Here is a 15,786-nt window from a genome sequence, read left to right as displayed (position 1 = left end):
TTGAATGCCTGGAGATTTCTATGGTCAGAGTACACCAACACCTGTTGTTTGGCCCCAAGAAGATGATGACGCCATTCTCGGAAGGCATCTTTGATAGCCAGTAGTTCCCGCTCAGTAACGGTGTAGTTCCGTTCATATGAGGTGAGTTTACGAGAGAAGAAAGCCACTGGGTGTTCCTCCTTGGTTTCCGTGCAAACTTGTGAGAGCACTGCGCCAATAGCGACACTGGATGCATCCGCTTCAACGACAAACTGGCGATCAGGATCCGGATGTTGAAGCACGGGTGCAGTGGTAAATGCTTCCTTCAGCTTTTCGAATGCTGCTTGGGCATGTTGGTTCCAACAGAAAGGTACTTTGGAACTAGTTAAAGCCGTCAAAGGAGCTACTGTTTTGGAAAAGGAATGGATAAATCTGCGATAGAAATTCGCAAAGCCCAAGAAAGACTGTAGTGACTTGACGTTATGTGGAATTGGCCAGTTCAAGACGGCCTTTACCTTGGAACGACTCATTCGAGCACCTAGATTGGTAATGTCGTAACCCAGGAATTCCACTTCCTGTGAATGAAAGACACATTTTTCGGCTTTCACATAAAGATGGTTCTCCCTAAGTCTTTGTAGGACTGTAGAAACATGACTGACGTGTTCCGATAAAGATGATGAGTAGATCAAAATGTCGTCCAGATAGACAACCACAAATCGGTCCATTATGTCTCTGAATATGTCATTCATGAAGAATTGAAATGTGGCGGGAGCATTGCACAGACCAAAAGGCATCACCAGATATTCGTAAAGACCATACCGTGTCTTAAAAGCGGTCTTCCATTCGTCGCCTTCACGAATGCGAACCAAATTGTATGCACCTCGCAAGTCCAATTTGGTGAAGTAACTGGAAGTGCCTAACTGATCCAACAGAACGTTTATTAGTGGTAAGGGGTATTGGTTTTTGATGGTGATATCATTAAGTGCCCTGTAATCAATGCATGGTCTGAGGTCTCCCTCTTTCTTAGGAACAAAGAATAGAGGAGATGCAGCAGGAGATTGTGAGGGCCGTATAAAGCCCGTTGCTAGCGCTTTGTCAATGTATTCTTTTAACACGACATCTTCTTTAGGTGTTAAAGAATAAACACGGCCTGTAGGAATTTTGGCACCAGGAATCAATTCGATAGGACAGTCGTACTGTCGATGAGGAGGTAATCGTTCTGCCTGGCCTTTATCAAAGACATCAGCATAATCAGCGTATTCGCATGGTATTATATTGTCGCATCGATGTACAACGCTGATAGCGGATTCCTCCACCATAGAGGCCAATATGTGTTGTTTATTTGACACCTCCTGACTGGTAAAGCAATGTTCATTGCAATGAGTCGAAGGATATTGGAGCGATCCCGAAACCCAGTCAACAGCAGGATTGTGAAGGGTTAACCATGCAAGACCAAGTATGATCTCGTACTGCGGAGCAGCAATAACATCGAAGATGATTTCTTCTGAATGGTTATTAGATAACGTCATCTGAACCGGTACCGTCTCCTGGGTTACCATACCAGAAACTAAAACAGATCCGTCCACGGTGTTCACCGTTTCAGGTCTTTTTTTGTTTACAAGGGGTAAGGAATGGTTCTTGGCATAGGTGATGTCTATATAATTGCTGGTGGCTCCAGAATCAACCATGGCCTTGGAAACCACTTCTCGCTCATCACAATGTAACGTCACCTGAACTATTACAGGTGCATGTTTAGGAATGGTACTGGAGTCCGATGAAACACTCGACATAGGGACTCCTGCTAATGTCGAGTTTTGGCGTTTCCCGCACGCTTGACGGGTTTTTTAGGACATGTTGCCAATAAATGCTCGGAAGAACCACAGTACATACATAAGTGGTTTTTTCTTCGGTTCTCCCGTTCTGCATTGGACAATCGGCCTCTCACGGCGCCTATTTGCATGGGTTCAGGGTCGTTAGAGACGACTGCTGGTGTCTCTGACCGCCCCGAGACTGGCATGAAGGGCTTTTTCTCTCCCTTTCGAGCATTCCTTCGGGCGTCGATTTGTAGAACCAAATCGAGCAGCTCTGGGAAACCCGTAGGAACCACAGGAACAGTAGATAAGGCGTCTTTCAGTTCTTCAGAAAGACCCTTGTAAAAAACAGCCATTTTCTTGCTGTCAGGCCATTGGGTTTCCGCCGTCAGTTGATTGAACCGGGCAACGTAAGATATAAGGGGTTGGCTGCCCTGTTGTAGGTTAAGCAACTCTAGATCTGTGGCTTGAGTAGAGTAACGCATGTCAAAGACTTTACTCATAGCAGTCAAGAGATCGTCACAATCGTACAACAAAGGGCTATTAGTTTCCAACAAAGGGTTAGCCCAAGCAGCGGCTGTGCCCCCTAAATGGGAAAGCACGAAGGCTGCTTTTGTGGTTAGATCAGGAAAAGATGCAGGACGGCAAAGAAAATGGAGTCGGCACTGATTTACAAAGGTTCTGTAGGTTTTGGGATCACCCGTGAACCTTTCCGGAGGGGCCAAGGGAAACTGAGTGGGCATAACCACATTAATAGTTTCCTGTGGGGGTGCCGTAGTCCCAGATCCAGATGCAGTAGCCATCGGCGCCTGTGCTCCCTGAGGACTACCATGTAGGGCGTCTTGCATAACGTCCATACGGTGCCGTAACATGTCCTGTGCAGTAACCATTTCGTTTCTCAAATCGTTGATCAACTGTGTCAAAACAGTTAAAGGATCCATACCCTCCATGGCTTCTGATTCTGTCAGAAATGTACCAAAGTATCAACTGAAAAGGATACAATACTCAAAAGGATACAGGAGGTAGGGTCTTCCGGATCCCTGTTCACCCGACTTGATAGTCGTGAAGTCAACAAAGACCTTCCAAATGATACAACCCTCTGGCTGATAAAACAGGCAGAGCGATGGATCACTGGAAAGGGCGTGGGTAAGGTATAGTAATCCAGCCTAGGACAAATTAAAGTATCATGAATAACTGCTCCAACCTGAGTATGATGAATTAGATAATGACAGGAATGATCACACTGACCTGTATCTCTGGGTAGAACAATCCAGAAGTCTCTTGATGGATTTGAAATGAAGAACAAAACGACAGGGAAGGGAAAATTAGTAAGGGAGACTTATCCCGAACGGAACGAGGCTCACGCTAGATACGGGTTGAATTCACCACAGGATAGCGTCCAAAGTTCAGTTCAAAGTCACTTCCAATGATCCTTGAAAGGCTTCCTTCCCACTTTAGGGATCAATCCTTCTGTTAATTCCACAGATGCAGGAGTTAGAAGAAAATAGCGTTTGAAGACAACGTGAGCGTGTGGATTTACACGCGGGCAGGATTCGCGCAGCCTGGGCCAGCCGCGTGTGAAGACAACGTGCGCGTGTGGATTTACACGCGGGCAGGATTCGCGCAGCCTGGGCCAGCCGCGTGTGAAGACAACGTGCGCGTGTGGATTTACACGCGGGCAGGATTCGCGCAGCCTTGGCCAGCCGCACTTGAAGACGAAGAGCGCGTGTGGATTCTACACGCGGGCAGGATTCACGCAGCCTTGGCCAGCCGCGTGTGAAGACAACGTGCGCGTGTGGATTTACACGCGGGCAGGATTCGCGCAGCCTTGGCCAGCCGCACTTGAAGACGAAGAGCGCGTGTGGATTTTACACGCGGGCAGGATTCGCGCAGCCTTGGCCAGCCGCACCTGAAGACGAAGAGCGCGTGTGGATTCTACACGCGGGCAGGATTCACGCAGCCTTGGCCAGCCGCACTTGAAGACAAAGAGCGCGTGTGGATTTTACACGCGAGCAGGATTCACGCAGCCTTGGCCAGCCGCGTGTGAAGACAAAGAGCGCGTGTGGATTTTACACGCGGGCCGGATTCACGCAGCCTTGGCCAGCCGCAATTGAAGACAGAGAACGCGTGTGCATTATCACGCGAAGGGATAGCTCCAGGAATCAGCGTGTGGCGGAACACACGCTATCGAAGGCCCAAAAGTAGCTGTAGGATTATGCCAGGAAGTAGATCAGAGGTTCAGCTACACAACGCCAATAGAGACGATCAGAAGCAGCGAGTGAAGTTTCTACGCTGCTTAAATACGTAATACCGTAGTTCACGTGACGAAGCAAAAGTCACGTGAAGTTAGCGACGTGAAAAGTGTAAACGTCGTTTTCCCGGTAACGTATCGAATAGCCTCCATTTGGAGTAGAACGGTCTCGCTGTCCTACGAGCGTAGCGTCCAGCATGCATGACAATTGTATACATTTGGAGAAAAATCCGATATGGGGAAAGCTACTAAAAAGCGCAAAATGTTGCCATTTCTGAATGCAAGCCCCCAGGAAGAGCAGAGTTTGAACAGAGTATACCTCATGTGATATGTGATGGGTGCATGTAATTTTAAACAACTGCGTATCTGTGCAATATGTATTTGGGTCAAATATAGATTTGTGTGGAAACTGACCAGGGGAGGATCCTCTGACCCATAAAACCTACAGCATCACTCTGATCTGACTCACCTTTCCTTCCCCCAATCATGGGAGAGGGGAGAATTGGGCCAATGACAAGTAGAGAGGGGCAGGCTTAGCTAGGCCCAGGCACACACCCATTTTCAAAACACATAAAAAGAGACTGCTAGGACAGTTAGAGACATTCAAATCCAGTTGCTGCGGAGCGTTTTGCCGGACCACACAACATCCAGAAGATACCAGTTCCAGACTGACTCCAGCTACCTACTCCAGAACCTAGAACTTATACTTTAGAACCTAAATCAGAGGCCTAAAACCACAAGCTGAGTTCTCTGCAGCAGGCCTCAAATCATTGCAAGCTACTCACAGCCGGGCGAGCTGCTTGAATCCCTTGCCAAGAACTTTTGCCAGGACCAGTGCAGAGATCCAGGAGCCGTGCAGAGACCGCTGTATCCGGACAGACCAGACCAGTGCCAGACCAGACCAGACCATGCAGAACCGCAGACCCAGAGACCAGATCACTGTGAAGTGCCGCTAGCCTGATTGATCAGATCCGTGACAAGGTCCAGTCCTTCCAAAATATATTGAGAGTATTTAGGTCAGATTGTGACAGAAATAAGCTCTTAGTTTAAAATAATCTAATCCAAACTATTTTAATCTAACCCGAACTGCCTCCTAGAAGTTGTCTCTTGTCATTTTGTAAAGCCGCACCACTGTCACTTGTCAATTCTGCAGCTGCATAGCTGTCACTTGTCAATTTGAGTTTACTTTAAATCCGAAAAACTACCTTTACAAAATCGTTCATATCTCTGGAACCGTTTGGGCTACGAACTTGGTTTAACTTTCCTCCGAAAGCTTAGAATCTAAGCTTTCCAACAGACCTAGAACAGACTCCTTATACTTTTACCGTAATCACGATTCACCCACTCGTGAATTTTACCGCGATTTGCGGTTTGGTTAAAAATCCAGCCACGTGTAACCATCAGCAGTCATTTCTTTCCTTGCTAAAAATTTGTTTGCCTCTTAATCACCATCTCTGAATCATTGCTAAAGTGAGCCTGAACTCATCGCAAGTATCTCTCACTCACCCTGAACCTCCTAAAGGGAATTAAAAGCATTTTCAGCATATTTCTCACTTCATTGCCACCACATTCAAAGCACTTGGGCCTGTGTTTTAAAACTCATACCGGTTTTCTCTAAGCTTGCTGGGGGGGAACTGAATTTCGTATTGTATTTGATTCCATTCCTGAGAACTGTGTGCTCCTCTTTCCATCTACTTCCATGTCTTACATTGCATAGGGGAGGGGGGTGAATTGCCAGAGAAAAAGTGATTATATTATCTTTTGCTAAAAATCATCTCAAGTATTTCTGTACTGCCTTTTATTCCTCATTGCTTTTCCCTTGAAATCATAAAAGTATTTTTGCTACTTGATCCATCCTATACTAACTCCTCATTGATTATAAAGAAGTGTGCTAGTGTCAGATTACCCATTGTTGATTAACATTATATTTATAAGGGCAATATCGATTATTAATTTATTATAAAAGCGTGGTATCTATATTTTGTCTTATTTCTCAAATAAACCTTTTAAACTTGCAAAACAGAACTACTTCTTGGCTCAGTGGGGTCAGGGGGATTCTAAGAGAGAGGTGTTATATAGGGGTAGTCATCCAGAACTCATGAACTGGACATAAAGATATATCAATAAGGGTTTCCATTCAGTATCCCAGTCTAGGCATTGACTTAGCTGTAGTGTTGAATTGAATCTTCTTACAAATTGGGGACTCGTAGCCGGGGATTCCGGATTAGATCTATCACTTGTGCAGATTAATACAGTGTGCTAACTGACAAGATACATACATCCGGTCGGATCACCACGCTGTGTTACGCTGTAAAGCACTCCTCAAAAGGACGCTCCAAGGGAAAGGTCTGTTTTGCAAAAATAAAATACAAACTTCTGTAAGTCAGGAAGGAACTCAAATTCCAGAATGACGACCTTGGTAGATATGAAAATAGCCAGAGAGCACTTCTTACATAAGCTATTTGTGAGAGGTGAGTGGACTCATCAGGACCAGACGGTGTGGTTGCAGGCAATCGCACCCCAGATCACTGAAACAGGGTCAGATAAATGGAGAGACCAGGGTCTCTTACATGTGGCCCTGAGTGAACTATATATGGCCCCTAATGCCAAGGATGAGCACAACAAGATTGCCAGGGTAGCGGCATATTTATATTTACATATGGGAGCCATGCAGGACAAATGTGCTGAAGGCCAAGATCTGGCGAGTAGGCAACTGCTGGCATTACAGAAGGCCCAATCTGATCTAGACTCTTCTGAGCAGAGGCTGCACAGAAGCCAGGAGTCCGAAAATGAGAGTAGACAGTACATCATTAAAATAAAGAAGGATATGGATATCCTGCAACAGGAAAAGACAGACCAGGATACCAGAATTCTGGCTTTGCAGAAGGAGCACCAAGACAGTCAGACTCCTTACTGCAGAGCCAGAAAAAGCTGGAGCAACAGATCAATTTCAACAGGGCATGCACAGAACAGGTAGCCACCCTGAAAATCCAACTAGACAGAGAGAAAGAGGAAAGCAATACATTGATTTTGAAAGACCTGGATACCCAGGCAGAGTTTGATGAAGAACACCAGAAAGCTGGTGCCTTCCAAAGGCAAAGGGACGACCTGGCGGCACAGATGCAGACTCTTAGTCAGGAAAGGGATAACTTAGGCCAGGAAGTCTGCCACTTAAAAAGGAAAATGGAAGAAAATCACCTGGCCCTCCAGGGACTGGGTGACCTCCAAAAAGAACACCAGAACTTGTTAGAGCACACCAGGAGGGTGGAGGATGCTCTGGCAAGAAAGGAGCTGGCCAATAGGGACACAGCTCAGGAGGTAACCCTCCTGCAGCAGAGACTGGCCCAGTACTCCAGGACCAATCAGGAGGCACAGAGAGAAAATGAGTCTCTCTGTCAGCACAATGATATGCTCCAGCAACAGGTAGCGATGCAGGAGAGACTGATAGAGTCTAGTAAGGCCTTAACTGAGGAACTGAAAGCGCAGGCTCTTGCATTGCAACAGGGAGCAGGGGCGGATAGAGAACAGGTTCGCTGGGAGAGGGAGACTCCTGAGCATAACCTCAGGAGTCCTAGTACCAGAGGCCTTCATATCTCTCAGTCCCTGGACTCTGCCAACCCCATGTCCCCTGGCGCACATGAGCACCGGGCCACAGGGATGGCAGATTACTATCCAACCAGAAGTATGGGGCTCATAGGCCAGTACCTCCCAGGAATGGAGGGGCGGGCATCCGGGTATGGGCACCCAAGCACAGTGCAATTTAGTGGGGAACCCAAGGAGAGTATGCCCATTAAGGGCATCCTGAAAACTCCTGCCCAGTTAGGTCAGTGGGGGGGTACCCATCAAATCCTGGCAGCAAGGAGGAATCTGAAGACTCCTTTGAATGGCGCAGGACACAGGAGACCAGGTCCCCACATTCTGCCAGCCATTCCCAGGCTCGCAGAATCCGGGAAAACCTGGAAGATCAGCCAGGAACCTCTGGGAGCAGTGCCTCTGAGTCAGAGGATGAATGGACCAGGGTTACCCGAACCAAAAAGGCCAATAAGGCAAAAAGGGCCTTGCTTAAGGACCCATTGAAGCAAATAAAGTCAATAAGGAGTGTTATCACGCCTTATCATAAGAACGCCAAGTATTCTGTTTGGGAGCACTTAGAGCTGTTTGAGCAAATGATGGAGACTTTTCATTTGAAGGACAGCCAAAGCTGTATTCAATATGTAAAGTGGACCTTCTCACCAGAGTACTCCAGTTTCTTTGCGGGGCTGGAGGACCAAAATCATTCAAGGTGGTCCACATACAGGGCGGCCATCTTGAAAAAAATTTCTGTGCACAGAAATCCCCAAGAGGCTCGCAAGGCAGCCTACAATTTGCAATGTGGGGAGGATCAGGCCCCACAAGAGTTTGTGCAAGAATTAAAGCGTGCTTTTGCGCAGACCCCCAGAAGGGTGCGCACAGACAGCAAAGAGTTTGTCAAAACATTTTTCCATGCTCTCCCTAAATATATAATGACCCAGCTCGTGAGAGATTTTCATGAGAAAAGATCTTTAGACTGGGTCATTGAACAGGCTACCCGGATCTATGAGGTGCAGAAGCCTATCGAAAATAAAAATAACGTGCCGAAAAACCCCAAAACCAACAGCACCCCTGCTGCTGCCAAGGTGGCAGAGGTAAAGGTTGCCCCCGTTTTAGATTTGGAGATGGGGGGGGCCTAAAAACCTGCCTGCACCAAATAATTCACAGCCCAGAAGGCCCTCGGGCCAGTCACAGACAGGGAGTCGAGGAGGTAGTCCCACAAATGGGGTCCCCCGCTCCCCTGACTATGTAAGTCCCCGCTATAAGGGAAACCGACCAATCTTGGGTTATGTGTGGACTCCTCCAGCCCAAGGGGGGGGATCCAGCCAAGCACCTAACCCAGGGAACTTCCCTCCCAACTTCCCACAGGAGGGCAGAAATTCTCCAAATCCTGGGCAGAACTTTTTCCCCAGGTATCCACCCAATTTCGAACCCCAAAACCATCCATCCTTCTTTCCCCAATTCCCTGAGCCCAGACAACCTAATCCAGGAGAGGGGAGGCCAAGGGTGGAGGGGTACCAAAATCTTCCCAACCAGGGGTACTATCAGAGAAGGGATAGCTACCCTTCCTGGGATCAGCCCAGGGGAAAAAATAGAGCCCCGTATCAGCCTGAGCGGGTTTCACAACTTGAGCGCCAGGTCCAAAATATGACCCCGTATCTGGGTCACATACTGAGGGCTCAACAGAACCCTCAGATGAGCATGCCACCGCAGAATGCCCCAAATTCTGGACCTGGTGCTCCAGAACAATGACGGGGGCAGCACCCCGATAACCCACCGGTTCCCAGGGAGGAGGCACACGGGGAAGGGGGGTGTAAAGCCTTGGAGGAAGCTTCCTTCCCAACTTGTAAACAGCCCGTGGAAAACCAGGAACCGGAAACAAAATCTCATGCCCCTGAAAGCCTGCCTCCCAAGGAGCAGAGGGGGGGTAGGAGAAACAAAGGACCCAAACAGACCCACTTTATGGAGGAGGTACAGGTCTTCCAATTTGAGGGAGAGGGATCCTCAGAGGATCCTGGGGAAAGGATCTTCTCCTTTAGAGATGGGGGAACTCCTCCCAAGGAAAAATGGGTCCCAAGGGATGCCAATTCAGACTGGGGAGATGTGGAGACTGTGCTACCGCCGCCCATCATCTCATCCCTGAAACGACAATACCAAAATCCCCTGGTTCAAACCCATCCTGGTGACTGCCTCCAAAAAGGGGGCGGCGGCCCAGAACCGGAACCAGGGGAACCCACAATGGCTCTGATCTCCAGTTGCCAACTTTTTTTTTCAGATTCCCAAGGCTCTCCACAGAATTCTGCCCAAATCTCTTCGCTAGCAATGTCCAAAACCAGAAAGTTAGCCCACCAGTTGTCCAAAAATGTGCATTATCTGTGCCCCCTTGAGGAGAAGGAGGGAAGATACCATGCCCCGGTACAAGTACAGGGGCAGGGTACAATTTTGGCACTGGTGGACACTGGATCCCAAGCTACCCTTCTGTCCAAAAGGGCCTTTGAGGAACTAAATGCAGGAAGGGGGAGAATTACCGAATTCCTCTCACCTCTCTTCCTGGACAACTGCAGAACTTTGACGGGAAGGAAATTCCCGTTGAGGGGACTGCAGACTTGGACATTAAAATTGGGCGACACAAGGTGAAACACCCGGTCATAGTAGTGACTCCAGAGGGCACCCCTTGTTTACTAGGGAATGACCTCCTGAGAAGGTTGTCACCCCTAATAGATTGTGTAAACAAGGTCCTCTGGACCCAGACTAGCCGACCAATAAAATTAAAACAGAGTGTCAACCATGTTAGTTTAAATGGCACCTGCCACATGGTTGAACAAAAATCTGACCAAGTAGAATTTCACTTCCAGAACAACCAAACTCCACACGTGACAGTAATAGCAGTAGGACAACAGACTGGTGATGGGGGGTCCTCTCTATTTCTGAAAATCAACCTTCCTTCCAGTTTAAGGTGGTATTCCACACTGGAAGGAAACACTCTGAAATTCTTTACTAATCCACAATCAGAAACTCCCACTCCTATAGTCCAGAAAGATGTGAAATCAGCTCAGAGCCTGGCTGATATCAGAAAATTGGAGAGCAGTTGTTCATCCCTGTTCAGTTAAATGATGGGAAGGACTCTGTTCTCGCTCGAGTGTGTGTGAACAACGGTAAGAGCTTCATCAGCAAAGCCATGTTCCGCCAACTCCCAAAAGATCCAGCCATTCCCGCATTCAAACTGATAGACAAATGGGAAATGGACCTGGAAGCACCTAGTTCCAAACATCTCCTGCCAAGCAGGTGTATGCTCAAAATCTCCATTGGCAACAAGAGCATAGTCCATAATTGTTGAGTCGTGCGAGACGTCACTGCCGCCTTTTACTTAGGCAATGACATTCTCAATCGCTTTGCCATTAGTTTGGACCTAATAAACTTCAAAGCTTGGTCCCGATTAGCGGATAATCCCATGGGCTTTGATGATTCAGAAAAAGCATTTAGGTCAGCTCAATTGCTACCTTATGCAGTTGAAATTCAGATTAAAGAGGAAGTCACCATCCCAGAAAGGACCCGACAATTCTCCCTGGAAGTGAAAATTAAACGAGGACAACATTTGAAAAACCCTGATGCTTACATACATCTAAATGCTTCTCTCCAACAGCAAGGGTTGGGGGTAAACCCAACTCCATTAGTCAACATAGAACATGACACCATTCTAATAGAGGTGGATAACAGCGACTTAAAGAGTATTACTCTAGCCGCAGGCACCATTATTGGAATGGCGGTTGATGACCGACATTTTTCCATCGATTTAGGAAATTAACTGTTAGGACCAATCCCCAAGGACTGTTTTGACAGTGACAGTGATGACAATACAACACCAGACAGGATTTTTACCCGGCATGGGGGGAACTTCCTGGTGTACACTTCCTGCCCCTATGGTAAGGAAGATGTGACTTGTGACTTCAGGAGGGATGAGGTGATTTTCCAGGTCCATGAGGGTTGCCTTTCCCACCTGAGGCCTCCAGTCCAAATCAGCACTCTGACCAGGGACTTCTCCACCCAGCTGGAGGAGGCCGCTGAGATAGCCAAACCAGAAGTCTTTCCAGGCTTCAGGCAGATGGTGGAAGAGAGGGTCAACCTAGCTGATGCCTGTGTGACTCTGGAACAGAAGCAAAAGTTGAAACAAGTTTTCTTGGATTTCCAAGATCTCTTTGCGGTAGACTCATATGACTGTAGTCGCACCGACATCCACACACCAACAATTCCCACGGACCCTGGAATGACTCCAGTGTTTGTGAAGCAATATCGTTTGCCTCTCGCCTCCATGGAGTCCCTTACTGAAATAATTAAGAACCTTGAGTCCCGGGGAATAATCCGTCCAGTACACAGCACCTTCAATAATCCGGTACTGGGAATATTGAAGCCAAACGGCCAGTGGAGACTCTGCGCCGACCTCAGGGAGCTCAACAAACGGTTCCATACTTCCCGATGGCCTCTGCCCTACATTTACCAAGTGCTGGCCCAGATCCAGGGGTCAAAGGTATTCACTGCAATAGACCTGACCAATGGATTCTGGACTGTGCCTGTCAGTAGGGAGGACCAATACAAGCTGGCTTTTACCTTTGGGGGCCAGCAGTACACATGGACCCGGACTCCCTTCGGATACCTCAACTCCGGCAATGAATTAAACATTTTCCTACATAAGGCCATGCCCGACCTGGGTGCGAGGGGTAACCTGGCTTATGTAGATGATGTCCTCATCAAAAGTTTATCTGTGGAGGAACACATAGCGGAGATCCGTTCTGTTCTGACGCAGTTGAGGGCCGCCGGAGCAAAACTTTCCTTTCAGAAAGCACAGTGGTGTAGAACCCGTGTTAATTTCTTAGAGCATGAGATTACTCCTCAGGGTCTCTGTCCCCAAGAAAAGAAAGTGGAAGCACTCCAGAAACTGAAAGACCCCACAACTCTGCGGGAACTAAGAAGCCTCCTTGGACTGACTAATTACAGCAGGAAGTTCATTGAAGGCTACGCAGAGATCACTAGACCCCTGATTCATCTCTTGAAGGGGGGGGTCAAGTGGGAATGGGGTCCAGAACAAGCCGAGGCAGTAAGACAACTCGAAAGAAGCCTCTCACAAGCGCCCTGTCTAGCTTACCTGTCAGAAACAAGGAGTTCTTCCTGGAGACAGGGTTCTCTAATACGTGCTTGACGGCAGTATTATACCAAAAGCATGACAAGGTCAATAAAGTAATCTCCTATGCGAGCAAAACTTTATCCTCTGTTGAGGAAAAATTCAACGACTGTGAGAAGGCACTCCTGGCAACGGTGTGGGCATTGAAGAATTACCGCCCGTTTATCCAGGGGGAACACATCATAGTGGAGACTCCACACCAGCCTCTGCAATATCTCCAAAGTGACAGAATCCGGGCCGGAAATGTGAGTAATTCCCAAATTACTTCCTGGATTCTGTCAATGCAAGGCTTTCCTGTGGAGGTCAGATATGGCCAAAACAAGAAGAGTCCCCTCGCGCAAGGTCTGGCTGACTTGCCTGATTGTGCCAGAGAAAACTGTCTCGAGGACGAAAGTCTAAAAATCAAGGACAACATGGAGGCATACCTTAATTCCCCACACAAAGTCTGTGAAGAAGACAAGTGTGAGGGAATGCCCACTGTCTATGTGGATGGATGCTCTTACCATGTTGACAACGACGGGGAGAAAGAACTGGTGGCTGGCGTAGGGAATGCATGGGTGAAGGAGTTCCCAGAACCCTCTGCTGGATACAAAATTGGTCCCCGAAGTAGTCAGGTGGCAGAATTGATGGTTGTGCATCAGGCCATCCTCACTGCTGTCCAGCATCAACTCCACGAACTGGTCATAATCACAGACTCGGATTATGTACGGAACGGGTTCGTGGAGCACCTGGTCAACTGGAAAACCAGAGGCATGTTATGCGCTAATAACAAACCCCTGAAACATGGGAAGTTAATCCAAAATATTGATGATCTGGTCACTTCGAATGGGATGTCCATCTACTGGAAAAAGATCAAGGGTCATTCCAAAGTAGAGGGACCAGACAAAACTGGAAAAGACTTAGCTGATCAGCTGGCCAAAACCGGGGCCATCCAAGGGGATCTAATCGAAATAGAGTCCCTGTTGGGGGAAATCCAGGTCACTGCTATCACTAAGTCCCAGACAAATGCTCACAATGATCTTTCAACTGCCCAATGGAGCAAGGAGACCCCTGATGCTGATTTGATTACAGCTCAGAAGGGGGATCCAATTATTGGTAAGTTTTACCAACACCTTGAGGACCCTGAGAACTTTCCCCTGACGGATACCGATTACATTGGGAAAGAGGACCTAAGAGTGTTGATGAAATGTCCAAAAATGTTCCGAATCCAAGACGGTTTGCTGGTAAGGAAATCCAAAGCTGGCCACTATCAGTGGGTGGTTCCTACCTCATTCCGAAGCCTGATGTTAAGTCACGCCCATGATGCGGCCACCGCCGGTCATAGGGGGTTTCACACAACACTGGAAATCATAAGAGAGGTTGCATACTGGCCACACATGGGCCAGGACCTCAACCAATATTTGAAGGGTTGTCTTGTGTGTGCACAATTTCAGCCAACATCCCTCACACACCGGGCACCTCTCCAAAAGAGGGGAATGACACTGCCATGGTCAGATTTGCAAATTGACTTTGTAGGCCCTGTAATCCTCTCGTCTAGAGAAAACAAGTACATGTTGACCGTTTCATGCTTGTTTACCAAGTGGGTGGAATGTCTCCCAGCCCCAAACTGCAAGGCAGAAACAGCAGCTGCCCTGATGATTAACCACATCTTTTCCCGTTTTGGTCTACCTCAAAGGATTGAGTGAGACAGGGGTAGCCACTTCACCAGTGAAGTAATGACAAAGATGTGGGAGATACTGGGGGTTAAAAGGAAGCTACACATTGCTTACAGGCCAGCTTCTTCTGGAGCAGTGGAGAGATACAACCGAACCATTGTGAGCATATTAAAAAAGTTTGTGGCAGATTCTGGGCCAAGTTGGGATATCCGATTACCTCTGGTCCTAATGGCCATCAGATCTACCCCTTCATCTGCAACCAAAATGTCACCATTTGAGTTGATGACCGGGCGCAAGATGGTGCTTCCCCAGCATTTGCCCTACAGGACCCAAGAGCAGACACTGATAAATGCCTCCACAACTCATGAGTATGTGGAGAATTTAAGGAAACACCTTCAGCATGCTTTTGCCTATGCTCAGCGGAATCTAGAAAGATCAGCCGAGAGTATGAAGACCCACTATGACCTGAAAACTTCCAGGAAGGAATATCAGGTGGGGGACCGGGTCTATTTATACAACTTTCAAAGAAACCAGGCAAGACAGCGCAGATTTTTGCCTACATGGAAGGGACCCTTTGAGATTATAGACAAGATCTCCCCTGTGGCCTACAAGATCCGCATCCCCAAAGGCAGTTTGGCAGAGGGGGAAGACAAGTGGGTCCACATAAACCAGTTGAAGTGTTGCCATCCCAGGCACACTTTGCAGCAACTGGAGGAGTCCTCTGCAATCCCAGAGGGTACCGCTCCAGAGTAATTCAATTCCAACCCTAAAATATCCTACATATAGCCTATCAAATTCTGTGTTTCTCAAGTTTATGTGTTCCTGTCGCTTAATTTAAAAAAATGTGCATGTTCATATCTGTTGAGTTCTAAAATATATATGCCACCCCACTATATCAGTGGTGGGGGAGAAATGTCCATGAATAGGTATTGCCGCTTTTCCTTTGTCGTCCTAGGAGAAAGAAAACCTGGAGACTGGCCAAGGAGGACGATCCGGAGACCGGGAGCAGAGACCCAAGGTGCCCGGGGTACCGCCCAATATTCCCATCAGGACCGGCGAGGAGAACCGATCGATCAGTACCGGATGGAGGAAAAGATGCTGAACTGTGCCATTTGCAGAATTGGAAGAAGATTATGCGGACATACCAGTGCATGGGTCAAAACCTTCTGTGCACCCGACTCCCCATCGACTCAAATTCAAAGTGCAGTCGCGTGGGGGGGCCTTGTTGGGTGTCCTGACCCACGTTTGAGCTATCATGCTGCAACATTTGGTGCTGTGGGCTTAGAAAATCCAAGATGGCCAAAAAGCCCACATGTGCACCAGAATCCAGGAGAACCACGCAGT

The sequence above is a fragment of the Ambystoma mexicanum genome, chromosome 5q (genome assembly GCF_040938575.1).
Source record: "Ambystoma mexicanum isolate Mex_15411 chromosome 5q, UKY_AmexF1_1, whole genome shotgun sequence".
In the NCBI taxonomy this organism is placed as follows: Eukaryota; Metazoa; Chordata; class Amphibia; order Caudata; family Ambystomatidae; genus Ambystoma; species Ambystoma mexicanum.
The sequence above is the reverse complement of the archived record's forward strand: the minus strand, read 5'-3'. Positions refer to the sequence as shown.